Here is a 12352-nt window from a genome sequence, read left to right as displayed (position 1 = left end):
TATTGTAATTCAATTTTTTTTATTCTTGTGTTCCAATTTTTTTTTTTTTTTTTTTTTTTTTTTTTTTTGGTAGAAAGATCTGTCCAAAATAAATAAATGTATCATTTTAACGTCTAATTGAGGTTTTAATTTTCTGTCATTGCTTTTTAGATTTTGAAATTGTATCAATTTACGTATTTTGTTTCTTTAAATGTCTAATCCTCTCCATTATATTAATGAAATGTTTATTTTTATTTTTGCCATTTTTGAATGTCTAGTGATCACAATGTCATATATTTAATGAAATATTATACAATCAATGAGATCGAAAGTACAAATGAATATAATTTTAATACATTAGGATATAGTATGAGAAAAACGAAACTTTGTGCTCATTTTAAAAGAAAAATAAGTGCCATAAATTCACATTAATTATTGGCTACTCATCACATGCTTACATTTTCCGTTACAATTATAAATTGCTAATGTTATAGAATCATAAATTAAGAATTGAATGGTAACATCTAAACATAAAATTGCAAGCGGTCATTTACTACAGTAGTGAAAATGTATTAAACCCTTGCATGATGGTGTGAGTTCAAACCCCATTAGTGGCTAATCTAACACAATTCATCGTTTGAAAAAAAAAAAAAAAACATAAGATCTGTTGTGGTCTATTTTTTCTGACAGAGGGACTAGGGCCGGCGGCAGAGAGAGAGAGGAGAGAGATGTGTGTTTGTAGAATTGTAGGGGAATGTGTGTGTTGTTATCCCTCCTACATTGTGCCTTTATTTATAGTAGTAAAGGGAGAGAAGATATTCCTTCTTCTCCAAGTAATACAAGTTGTAATATGAAAGGATAACTAGAATCAAATCTTATCTAGGATTTACACAATCATACTTAAACTAGGAATGTTTACAACACTCCCCCTTGAGTGGGTAAATACTCAAGGTAGATTCAGCATCATGCAGAAGTTGAGGAAATCGACTTGTTGGCACTGATTCCAAGGAACAACGCTTATTCTCAATAAGGTAGGAACTTGCATAAGTAGTAAGTCTCACTAAAAAACCCTAAGGCTATGGCAAAAACCCAAGTAGGGACAAAATCCATAGTCTAAGGAAAAATGCGTGAGAAATGCAAAGTCAAAAGAAACGTCTACAGGACGTCATCAGGGATATGACCAGCCCAAGGTGGGTGCCTCGTTAAAACCTAGTTAGGTAGCAAAAACCCAGTGGGAAAAATGCTCATAATCGTAGGGAAAAAGAGTACATTAAGATCAAGCAAGTATCCAGAAGATACTCCCCCTGAGTTTGACATAATTCCAAAGAGAAATAGCAAAGTTACAACTCAGAAAGTTTACGCATACCAATTCCATGAACAAGCTTCTGAAACGTCGCCTTCGGTAGTGATTTGGTGAAGAGGTCGGCCAGATTGTCTTGTGATCGGATTTGCGTGACTTCAATCTTCTGATGCTCTTGTTGTTGATGTGTAAAGAAGAACTTCGGCGCAATATGCTTGGTGTTGTCTCCTTTGATGTAACCCTTCTTGAGCTGTTCGATGCAAGCTGCGTTGTCTTCAAAAATCGTCGTCGGGGCATTAACGGCGGGATGAAGATCACAGGAGCTTCGAATATGGCCCACTACTGCTCTCAACCAAAAGCATTCCCGAGTTGCTTCATGTAAGGCGAGAATTTCAGCATGGTTAGACGAAGTGGCAACTAAGGTCTGTTTAGTTGACCTCCAAGATATTGCGGTGCCTCCAACGGTAAAGACATAACCCGTTTGAGAACGCGCCTTGTGCGGATCAGATAAGTATCCAGCGTCGGCATAACCAACAAGGCGAGAATCAACCCGATGAGCATAGGGTGCGGCATCACTCGAGGATTCGTAGGGATAGAATAAGCCCAAATCCGTAGTACCCTTAAGGTAACGGAAGATGTCTTTCACGCCAGTCCAATGTCTGCGTGTTGGTGCATTGCTGTATCTTGCCAAAAGATTAACAGCGAAGGAGATGTCGGGTCTAGTGCATTGAGCTAAGTACAATAAAGCGCCTATCGCACTTAGATAAGGAACTTCAGGCTCCAAAATCTCTTCATCATCCTCCTTCGGACGGAAGGGATCTCACTTTGCATCTAGCGTACGAACGACCATAGGAGTACTCGAAGACTTCGCTTTATCCTCATTAAAACGGCGCAACACCTTCTGGGTGTAGTTCAATTGATGTACTAGGATTCCATCCGAACAATGCTCTATCTCGAGACCGAGACAGTATCGAGTCTTACCTAGATCTTTCATCTCAAATTCCGACTTCAGGTGCGAAGCAGTTCTCGCGAGCTCTTCAGGAGTTCCGATGAGATTCATGTCATCGACATATACTGCAACAATCGCAAATCCGGAATGTGACTTCTTAATGAACACACAAGGGCATAGTTCGTTATTCACATATCCCTGACTAGTCAAATACTCACTTAAACGGTTATACCACATTCTTCCGGATTGTTTCAAACCGTATAGTGAACGCCTCAGCCGAATTGAGAGCGTGTTCCGGGGTTTGGAAATATTTGAACCAGTCAATGTAAGTCATTCAGGAACTTTCATATAAATTTCCGTATCTAGATCCCCATAGAGATACGCGGTTACTACGTCCATCAGCTGCATATCCAGTTTTTCGGAAACTACCAAACTGATAAGGTATCGAAAAGTAATCACATCCATAACGGGTGAGTAAGTTTCGTCATAGTCAATCCCGGGGCGTTGTGAGAAACCTTGTGCTACAAGACGAGCTTTGTAACGCACAATTTCGTTATTCTCATTACGCTTCCGAACGAAAACCCACTTGTAGCCAACGGGCTTCACATGTGGAGGAGTAGGAACTACAGGTCCAAACACCTTACGTTTCGCAAGTGAATCAAGTTCGACTTGGATTGCTTGTTTCCAGTTTGACCAATCAGCTCTACGTCGACATTCATCAACGGAACGCGGTTCAATGTCATCGCTCAACATGATCTCAGTAGCTACTGCAAATGCTAATGCATCGTCGACAATCATCTCATTTTTACGCCACACATCATCTAAGCTAGCATAATAGACCGAAATCTCACGATTCTCGGGAGGAGGATTCGTCTCTTCAAGGACGCTTCCATAATCTAGAATTTCCTCATGAGTTGGGTAAAATGAGTAAGCGATAGTCGGATTCACGGTAGGCTCTTCAGGACCTTGTGCCGTGGTTTTCCTCTTCCGGGGGTGTGAATCCTTTGAACCAAGGGGTCTGCCACGCTTTTGTGTAGGGGTAGATGATTGGCTAGCCGCTAATGTACGTGGATCACCAGAATTGGCGTCCCGGGCTTCTAGGAGGGTAGTCCGTCGTACATTTGGTACATCCATCTTTGCAGGCGTATTCGTAGCTGGAATATGTGATCTTGTCACGCGCGCTAGATCGGTGAAAGCATCTGGCATGCTCTGAGCTATGCTCTGGAGATCTAATATGCGCTGCACTTCAGCTTCAGACTGAGCGGTGCGGGGATCTAAATGAGACAAAGTGGGAGTCGTCCACGATAATTCGCGTCGTTCATTAGGAACGTTGACGTTCTTATCTCCCCCTAACGACGGGAAGACTGTCTCATAGAAGTGACAATCCGCGAAACGAGCGGTAAACAGATCGCCTGTCAAAGGTTCTAAGTAACGAATAATCGAAGGAGAATCATAACCGACATAGATTCCCATCCTTCGCTGAGGCCCCATTTTTGTACGTAAGGGCGGCGAGATCGGCACATAGACCGCACAACCAAAAACGCGCAGATGCGATATGTCGGGTTCGCATCCGGTGACCAACTGAAGGGCACTAAATGGTTGTGTCGCAACAGGCCTCAGGCGGACCAACTTTGCTGCGTGCAATATTGCATGGCCCCAAGCAGCGATCGGGAGCTTGGTACGTATGACCAACGATCGAGCAATCATTTGTAAACGCTTAATGAAAGCCTCTGCCAGGCCGTTCTGGGTGTGAACATGGGGTACAGGATGTTCAACTTCAACCCCAACCGACATGCAATAGTCATCAAAAGTTTTAGATGTGAATTCTCCAGCATTATCCAACCGAATAGATTTGATCGGATAATCAGGATGGTGAGCCCTGAGCTTGATAACCTGAGCCAACAGTTTGGAGAATGCAGCGTTCCTTGTGGACAACAAGCACACGTGTGACCAACGTGTAGAAGCGTCAACCAAAACCATAAAATATCTAAATGGTCCGCAGGGAGGTTGAATCGGTCCACAAATGTCGCCCTGAATCCGTTGTAGAAAAATGGGAGGATTTGAACGAATCTTGTCATAAGAAGGCTTAGTAATAAGCTTTCCCATAGAACATGTTTGACATGCAATTTCATGGATCGAACCTAAGCTTCGGGTTAGTGGATGCCCGTGTGAAGTTTTGAGGATACGGCGCATCGCTATTCGTCCAGGATGTCCCAAACGATCATGCCAAAGTGTAATTTCGTGCGCGGTCCCTGTGGTAGGGCCGGCCACATAGTGGCATTCTATGGGGCGTATGGTCGTAGTATACAGACCACTCGGGTTACGCTCCATCTTCTCTAGAATACGCTTCTGGTCATATTCGTAGGAAGTTACGCACAGAAATTCAACTCCGTTTTCTACGTGGGTTTCAGCGTGGTAATTATTATCTCTAATGTCCTTGAAACTTAGTAACGTTCTTCCGGAACGTGGAGAATAGAGTGCCTCAACAATGGTCAAGATTGTACCATTGGACAACATTATACGTGCCTTACCGTATCCTTCGATCAGGTTGGATGGGCCTGAGAGGGTTGTCAGAGGTGCATTCTTAGGTACGAAGTTAGTGAAATAGATGCGTTCACGCAAAACAGTATGCGTGGTTGCACTATCTGCCAGACAACTAACTTTCCCACTAGTCATACCTAGAATGAAAAATTAATTTGAATCGGTCACATGCATAAAAGTTTATAAAAACAAGTATCAATTCGAAATAATTTCATTTATTCAAGGAAAAAACTTAATATCCAAAATAAATCGCCAACTAATAATCCAAAACATAAAGGAAAATTGTTCAAAATCAACCAAAAAACAAGGTGGGGTTCGGCCACTAGGTGGAATTCGGCCCCAATTGTCTTATTTTAACTGAAAAATAAGTCTATGTCTAAGATTCTAATCTTCCATAGGAGTGGTATCCTCCTGAAAATCAGAAACCTCCATCTTTGTAGTCTCCGGTTCGTCCACTTGCAGGAAGTTTGATTCAAACTTCGTACGACGAGAATGATATGCATCCACAACCTTCTTGGGAGCATGGCAAATACGGGACCAATGGTCCTTGGAACCACAACGATAGCACATATCGTCATTCATTGTGGCAGGTGCTTTGCCCTTATTCTTGAAGTTCGGGGCCTTGGGAGCGAGGTTTGGGCGCTTCTGGGCTTTGTTTCCTCCCTTGGATGGGCCTTGGCTCTGTTGACCTTGGTGGGATGGCTTCTGGCCGCCCTTACCACGCCTCTTTTGGCGTTTTGGGTGCTGATTAGTGCTATAATGTGCTTCAGGCACAGCAGTAGCCCCAGTAGGTCGAGCTTGATGATTCTTCATCAACAGCTGGTTCTGCTTTTCAGCAAGAAGTAAAACAGAGATCAAATCCGAGAACTTAGTGAACTTCTGAGCTCTATATTGTTGCTGCAGGACAATATTAGAAGCAGAGAAGGTCGAGTAGGTCTTCTCCAGGAGATCCTCTTAAGTCAAAGTTTCATTGCAAAACTTGAGAAGTGATCGGATTCGACAAACTTCAGAATTTTATTCATTCACAGACTTAAAGTCTTGGAAGCGCAAGTGCTGCCAGTCGTGTCTTGCTTCAGGCAAGAATATGTCCTTTTGGTGATCGAAACGATCAGCCAAAGCGACCCATAATGCACGTGGATCCTCCTCAGCAAGGTACTCAGTTTGTAGAGCGTCATGGATATGTCTTCGGATGAAGATCATAGCAGTGGCTTTTTCAGCCTCGCCAACAGGTTTATCTGTTGCTTCTTTAATAGCAGGACGCAAGTTCTTTGCAATGAGGTGGAGCTTCACATCTTGAACCCACTTGAGGTAGTTCATTCCAGAAACCTCCAAAGCGGTGAAGTCGAGTTTGTTCAAGTTCGACATGGTCCTATCAAAATAGATGGACAAGATGTGGTTAGTGTAATGGAGAAAAATCAATCCATTCACATAGGAGTAGAACATACAGGTTCTAATAGACATGTATTGGTTTAATTTTGCATGAAAAACTTCGGGTTTTCATGGGTGATATATTTAAGTGAAAACTTCGGGTTTTCTAACAAGGCATGTGTATAAGAAACTTCGGGTTTCAAAGTAATTATGAACTTCAGGTTCATATATTCCTGCAGGCAAACACAAATATATATGCAAACAAATATGCAAAGAATATATGCAGAAATATTGTATAATGATAAGTGAATTAATTTATTTTTGGTCTTCGGGGCCAAATTAAAGTGTGGGTGAAAATATAAAAACCCATATTTAAAAAAAATATTAAATAATAAAATCTCGGGGCCTAAAAGTATAAGCCAAGAACCCTCGGGTGGGATTACAGGCCCACGGGGTGAGAAGAGGGGAATGGGCTGCTGTGTGCAGCCCTAAATTTTTTTTTTTTTTTTTTTTTTTTTTTTTTTTGTATTCAATTATATTATATGCATGTATAATTTTTAATGAATCACATATTTACTTTGATGCATATGCAAATAATAGTTTCAATGCATGTACATATGTAAGATTCAATTCATGACAAATATCAAATTCACATAATTGTAGCAATTTTGATTATGAAGCATACACAATTTATGTAGAATCTAAAATACGTTAAACGTAAAGTTGGGTCATGCATCATGGTGAATGTTCATGCTATCAGGGCTTGCAAAATATCGAGTTAAAAGCCGTTGTTTGGAAAGAACCTGATTGCGTGATGATATGGATGAACTGGTTTGATGCAGAAAAAATCTCCAACGTCAGATTCCTAAGCGCAGCGGTAGGAGCGTGCTGATAACGTGTTGTGGTCTATTTTATCTGACAGAGGGACTAGAGCCGGCGGCAGAGAGAGAGAGGAGAGAGATGTGTGTTTGTAGAATTGTAGGGGAATGTGTGTGTTGTTATCCCTCCTACATTGTGCCTTTATTTATAGTAGTAAAGGGAGAGAAGATATTCCTTCTTCTCCAAGTAATACAAGTTGTAATAGGAAAGGATAACTAGAATCAAATCTTATCTAGGATTTACACAATCATACTTAAACTAGGAATGTTTACAACAAGATCTTTATTTTTAGACCATATATATGTTCTTCACGCATGCATGGATAACCCAAACTAATCTACTTAGGGTTGGAAAAAAATCCCAAAAGTCCCGAACCATACCAAAAAAATCCCGATCCCAAACCGAAATAATCCCGAACCGAAAATCCCAAAAATTTTGGTACCAATCCCGAACCGTTCGGTACGGGAATCGGTCTCACATTTTTCTTTGTTCGGGAATCCTAAACCGATATATATATTTATATATAAAATATTATTATTTAATTTAATCAACCAATCGACCCTCTGTCCAATAACCATCTTTCTTCACCACCTTTTTCTGTTTTTTATTCTTTCTTTGTCTACCACTAACCTTTCCTTTCCTTATTTTATTTCTTGATAACATCACTCCCACAGACTGCCATTGACTCTCTCTCTCTCTATCTCTCTCTCTCTCTCCACCAACTCCCTCAAACGCAGAAGCAAGCCTAAAAAGCAGCCACACCCGCAACCTGTTCTTCCCAAAACACCGTACCATTGCAGCCTTTGTCTGAGGAACCCAGTCGTTCTTCCAAGACATCAGATTCATCGCTGCAAAGTAGAGTAGCTCTCTAATGGCAATTTTGTTCGGCAAGACATGGAAAAGCTCACACATCGACGAGAATCGGTAAATGATTATGTTCGATGCACTTTGCAAAGTCATCTGACTCCCGAAGGCAACAAAGACAAGGTGTGAGGAGGTCGACAAATCTGGGATGAGGTGTGGCCGTGTGGGCTGGCAAGGAAGGTGGGAGGTCGATGAATCCCGAACCATACCGAAATCCCGAAAAAATTTCGGGAATCCCAAACTTCGGGAATATCGAAATTTCGGTTTGGTTTTGGATTTTGAAACCTCGTCCCAAAAAAAATCGGTTTGGAATTTGGTATCCCATTTTCGGTTTGGGATCCCATACCGAACCAGCCCTAAATCTACTTAATCAAGTGGGTAAAGCAAAAGTAGATGGGCTAATTCACTGTTCACTTCATCTGGTCCAATAGCATAGAGAATTTTTTTTCTTGTGCACATTAAGTTACATATATGAATAAGAGCTGTTAAATTTTGTTAAGCTAATAATCTAACAACTCTTATTCAAATGTGTAATTTAAATGTGCACTTTTGATGCACTAAAAAAAAAATTCTTCTTATACAAGCCTCAAGCTAACGGAAACTAGTTAAAAAAGCCTCTCTCTAAAAAGTCTTCATTTTTCTCTCTAAAAGACAATCCCAGAAACTTTCGTCGGCGGCCCTAGCCTTTGGCTCGGGTGCTGGAGGCATCCACCTTCCTTTCTTCTTTTCCTTTCTCTTCTCTGTTTCCTCATAAGTTTTTGCTCAGTTTCTCTCTTCACTCTTTTCATCCCCCGTCATCTCCTTTACTCTTTCCCCCTCCCTACTCCCCCTCCTTTTCCTTCATCATTTCCATTTTTTCTCCCTTCCTTTTTAATTCTCGGTTCTCCCTTGAGTTTAATCTCATTTTTCCCCGAGCCGAGTCTCAACTATCCTAGGCTTCATGCCCCTTTATTCAGCATTTTTCGCATACTATTAATGCTTTATGTCTTTTAATTTTTGTTCCTCCCTTCTCCCTAGCTGTGATACTTTATCTTCATCCCATCATGTGCTTAGATTGGTGCACTCCAATCAAAAATTGGATATTAGATCCACTTCCTTCTTTCACTTCCCCTCCCCCAACCACCATGCCAAATCCCCATCGAGGCCAAGTGTTGGGTACTTCACATACCCCTTTGCCTCACTCTCTACCCTTATGTTAATTTGTTTGTATATATTTGCAAAGGTTCGTGAAGGGGACTTGGATCTAGTGTCTACTTACTCTGTTTGGAGTTTGGCTTCCTCTGAGGATATGACGGCAATGACGGTGTGGTCTTTAATGTTGGAAATTAGGGTTTTTTATTGTTTTTTTTTACAGCCTTCAGGCCTAAGCTTGTGTTGGCCTTCTATTGTATCTTAGGTTACTGCTCTCATTTCACTTGGGCCTTTTACTTTCTCTGTAGTTGTTTACCTGGTTCTTTTTTTGGCTTTGTACTAGTTTTTATTATAATGAAAGTTGTTTTCATGATAAAAATAAAAAATAAAAAGACAAGAATAAGCTTGGGCTATAATAAAAAGGCCCAATATCGTTTTAGATTTGATACATTATTGTGCCTTCTAATCTTGAATATTCAAATTGGGGTTTTGCCTCAGATTGTTTTCCGTTTCCAAAATTTAGGGTTTAACGTGTAGAATTTCTTGCTTAGGGTTTAACCTTCTGCTTCAACTCTGACTCGTTCACTCACTCAATGACATTATCGATGGGCGTTCTTGCCAGCCACCTCCGTTTCTCCTACAATGGCTGGTTGATTGCACAAGTTCCGTCCCACATGGAGTTGAAAGTGATGGTAAGCACCCAGCGGAAGTCAATAAAATCCTTGATTCCATCCAAGTATTTGTTCGCGCATCTATTCGGGTTATGTATCCACGTTATGTTCATAATTCCTGCAACCACAATAATAGTACAACAATCACAACAACTTCATACAAATGATAGTGTCACCTTATGCCTCTGGTAAAGGCCATATCCCATTCGGGAATGCATCGTTATGTCACGTAATTTACGGCTACATCAGATTAGATATCGACGTTGATGAATTTCGACAGCATCTCAGTATAGTTCTTTTGATGGACGACGTAGATATGAAATACCTATGAGCCACCTGAAGAACGTACAGAGATGACACCGAAAATCTCCGCAACTGAAACTTAATCCTTCAACCATAAACTACACGCCATAACTGTGCATTCCCAAACTGTCCAAATAATGGGACAATTCAAGAATCAATTAGACAACAGTCATGCTTTCACATCCATGCGCGAAATCCAACTAATCCTCGAACAGGAAACTAAGTTTTACTTAAAAGAAAAAACAAGTACGAAGTTAATTACAATTAACTCCATACATCAGAACACATATTTGAACTTCACATACAAATTTAACAACATAATATAAATATAATTTCACAACACAATATAAACATAACAACATAAGTTCAACATAATTTAATTAAATTTTTTTTAAATAAAACAAAGAAAATACATTCTTAATCGTTCTCCACCAATTCGCTAATCACACACAATATCCCTATAAACAACGAAATTCATGGCGTTAGTATGAATTTACATTAATACTTTTACCCTAATAAAAACAAAGCTTACCAGACACACCGAGACAACTCGATCAACCTAGACAAGAATAGGGAGGGAGTATTAGATGATGAAATTGAGAGAAAATGAAAATAACGGATGTCGGATTGAAGAAAAACGAAAGGGATGAGTGCATAGGCTAAATCTATAGTTTGGCTCTGCACAGCTGAATCCAAATTATAAAGTTAACTTTTGGAAGATTGATTTTGCGTGACAAACATCGTTTTCGTCGCGCAAATACAGTTTGCGCGACTAAAAACGTGTTCGTCACTCAAATACCCTTTGGGCGACAAAAACAATGTATCGTCACGCAAGGTTACAATTTTTTTCATTTACTTTATAATTTATTATTTTAAACAAAGTGCGCGACGATACCAACATTCGTCTAACAAAATGCATATTTTTTAATTTTTTTTTTGTTTTTCCATTATTTGTATGTAATGTAAATTTTTATTTTATTATAAATAAAAAAACTCAAACCTAATTAAACATTAAATTAATTAACAAAACTAATTTATTATCCCAAACACAAATTATAATTAATGTAAATATTAATACTCATCCACATAACATAAATTTATTAATTAAATTAAATATAAAGTCCACAAAATCTTATTTCAAAAAAAAAAAATTACAATTCAACTTCAATCATCCCCCGCCCACAACACATCAAAATTCCATTGCCGGAAACTTTGCTTGAAAAGCCCATCCACATAAATTCGTTGCTTCTCATCGGTTTCATCAACATCCCAATGAACCTACATTAATGTCAATATCAATAAATTAGTAATTTAAAAAATATTACGTTTTAACAAAAATAATTGTTCATTATTTACCACAAACTTACCGATAACTCCCCCAGTATGAACTTCTTCAACACCTCAGGGACCTTTTTCTAAGACTCAAACTCGGAAGAACAATCCCTCTGCACCAAATTCCCAATGTCATATCTAAATTCGGCGTACGCATTAGCCATATTTTTGCCTTCAAAGTACGACACTTGCTTTCGTCGATACCTCTTTGATCGCACTACAAGTTCTTTTTTGCCAGAACCTTCTTCAAAATCGGCCATTCTTTTTTAAACAAATATTTTTTTTGAAAACTAGGGTTCTGAAACTGTGTTTATATAGCACTAGGATACCTTTGTGCGACGAACCCATTCGTTGCGCAAATCACCATCTTCGTAGCGCAAAACGCGTCATAAATGCGCAATAAATGGAAATGTTTCAACGCAATCTGACCGTGCTTTGAGTGACAAACAACTGCTATTCGTCGCGCAAAATTGTCTTAAGCAACGAACATAGCGTTGCACAATATATTTAGCAACGAATGGAATGATTGTAATTATAAAGTTTACGTAAGCATATATATATATATATATATATATATATATCTATATTTACGTAAACTTTATAATTACAAAAAAGTATTCTGTGACGACCTGTCCCTAATTTTCTATGTAATTTTCTCCCCTAGTGTGTAAAGTGACATTTATGCCCTTGTTGGCAGGTGACGTGGATGTAGTATTCGGCTTTCAATTTATTTTTCTCGTTATCATAATTAAATAGTACTTGTTACGAACGCGTGAGCACGAGTTAGACTCGAATCGGTTTTATAACGAAAAAGTTACGCTCAGTCAAAGTACGTAACAGCGGGTAAAATTTGTACACATGTGTATTAATTATTCAGTGTGAGAAACACTATGTTTGATAAGGGGATAGATTTTCTGAGTACTTTTACGGTGCAAATCTGAAAAACCCTATCCTCTCTTGTTTTTAAATTGGACTTGTGTCCCTTATTTCACTCACAACCAATCATTTTCCCTCATTTCACTCTTCACCAATCAA

The sequence above is a fragment of the Malus domestica genome, chromosome 17 (genome assembly GCF_042453785.1).
Source record: "Malus domestica chromosome 17, GDT2T_hap1".
NCBI lineage: Eukaryota > Viridiplantae > Streptophyta > Magnoliopsida > Rosales > Rosaceae > Malus > Malus domestica.
The sequence above is the reverse complement of the archived record's forward strand: the minus strand, read 5'-3'. Positions refer to the sequence as shown.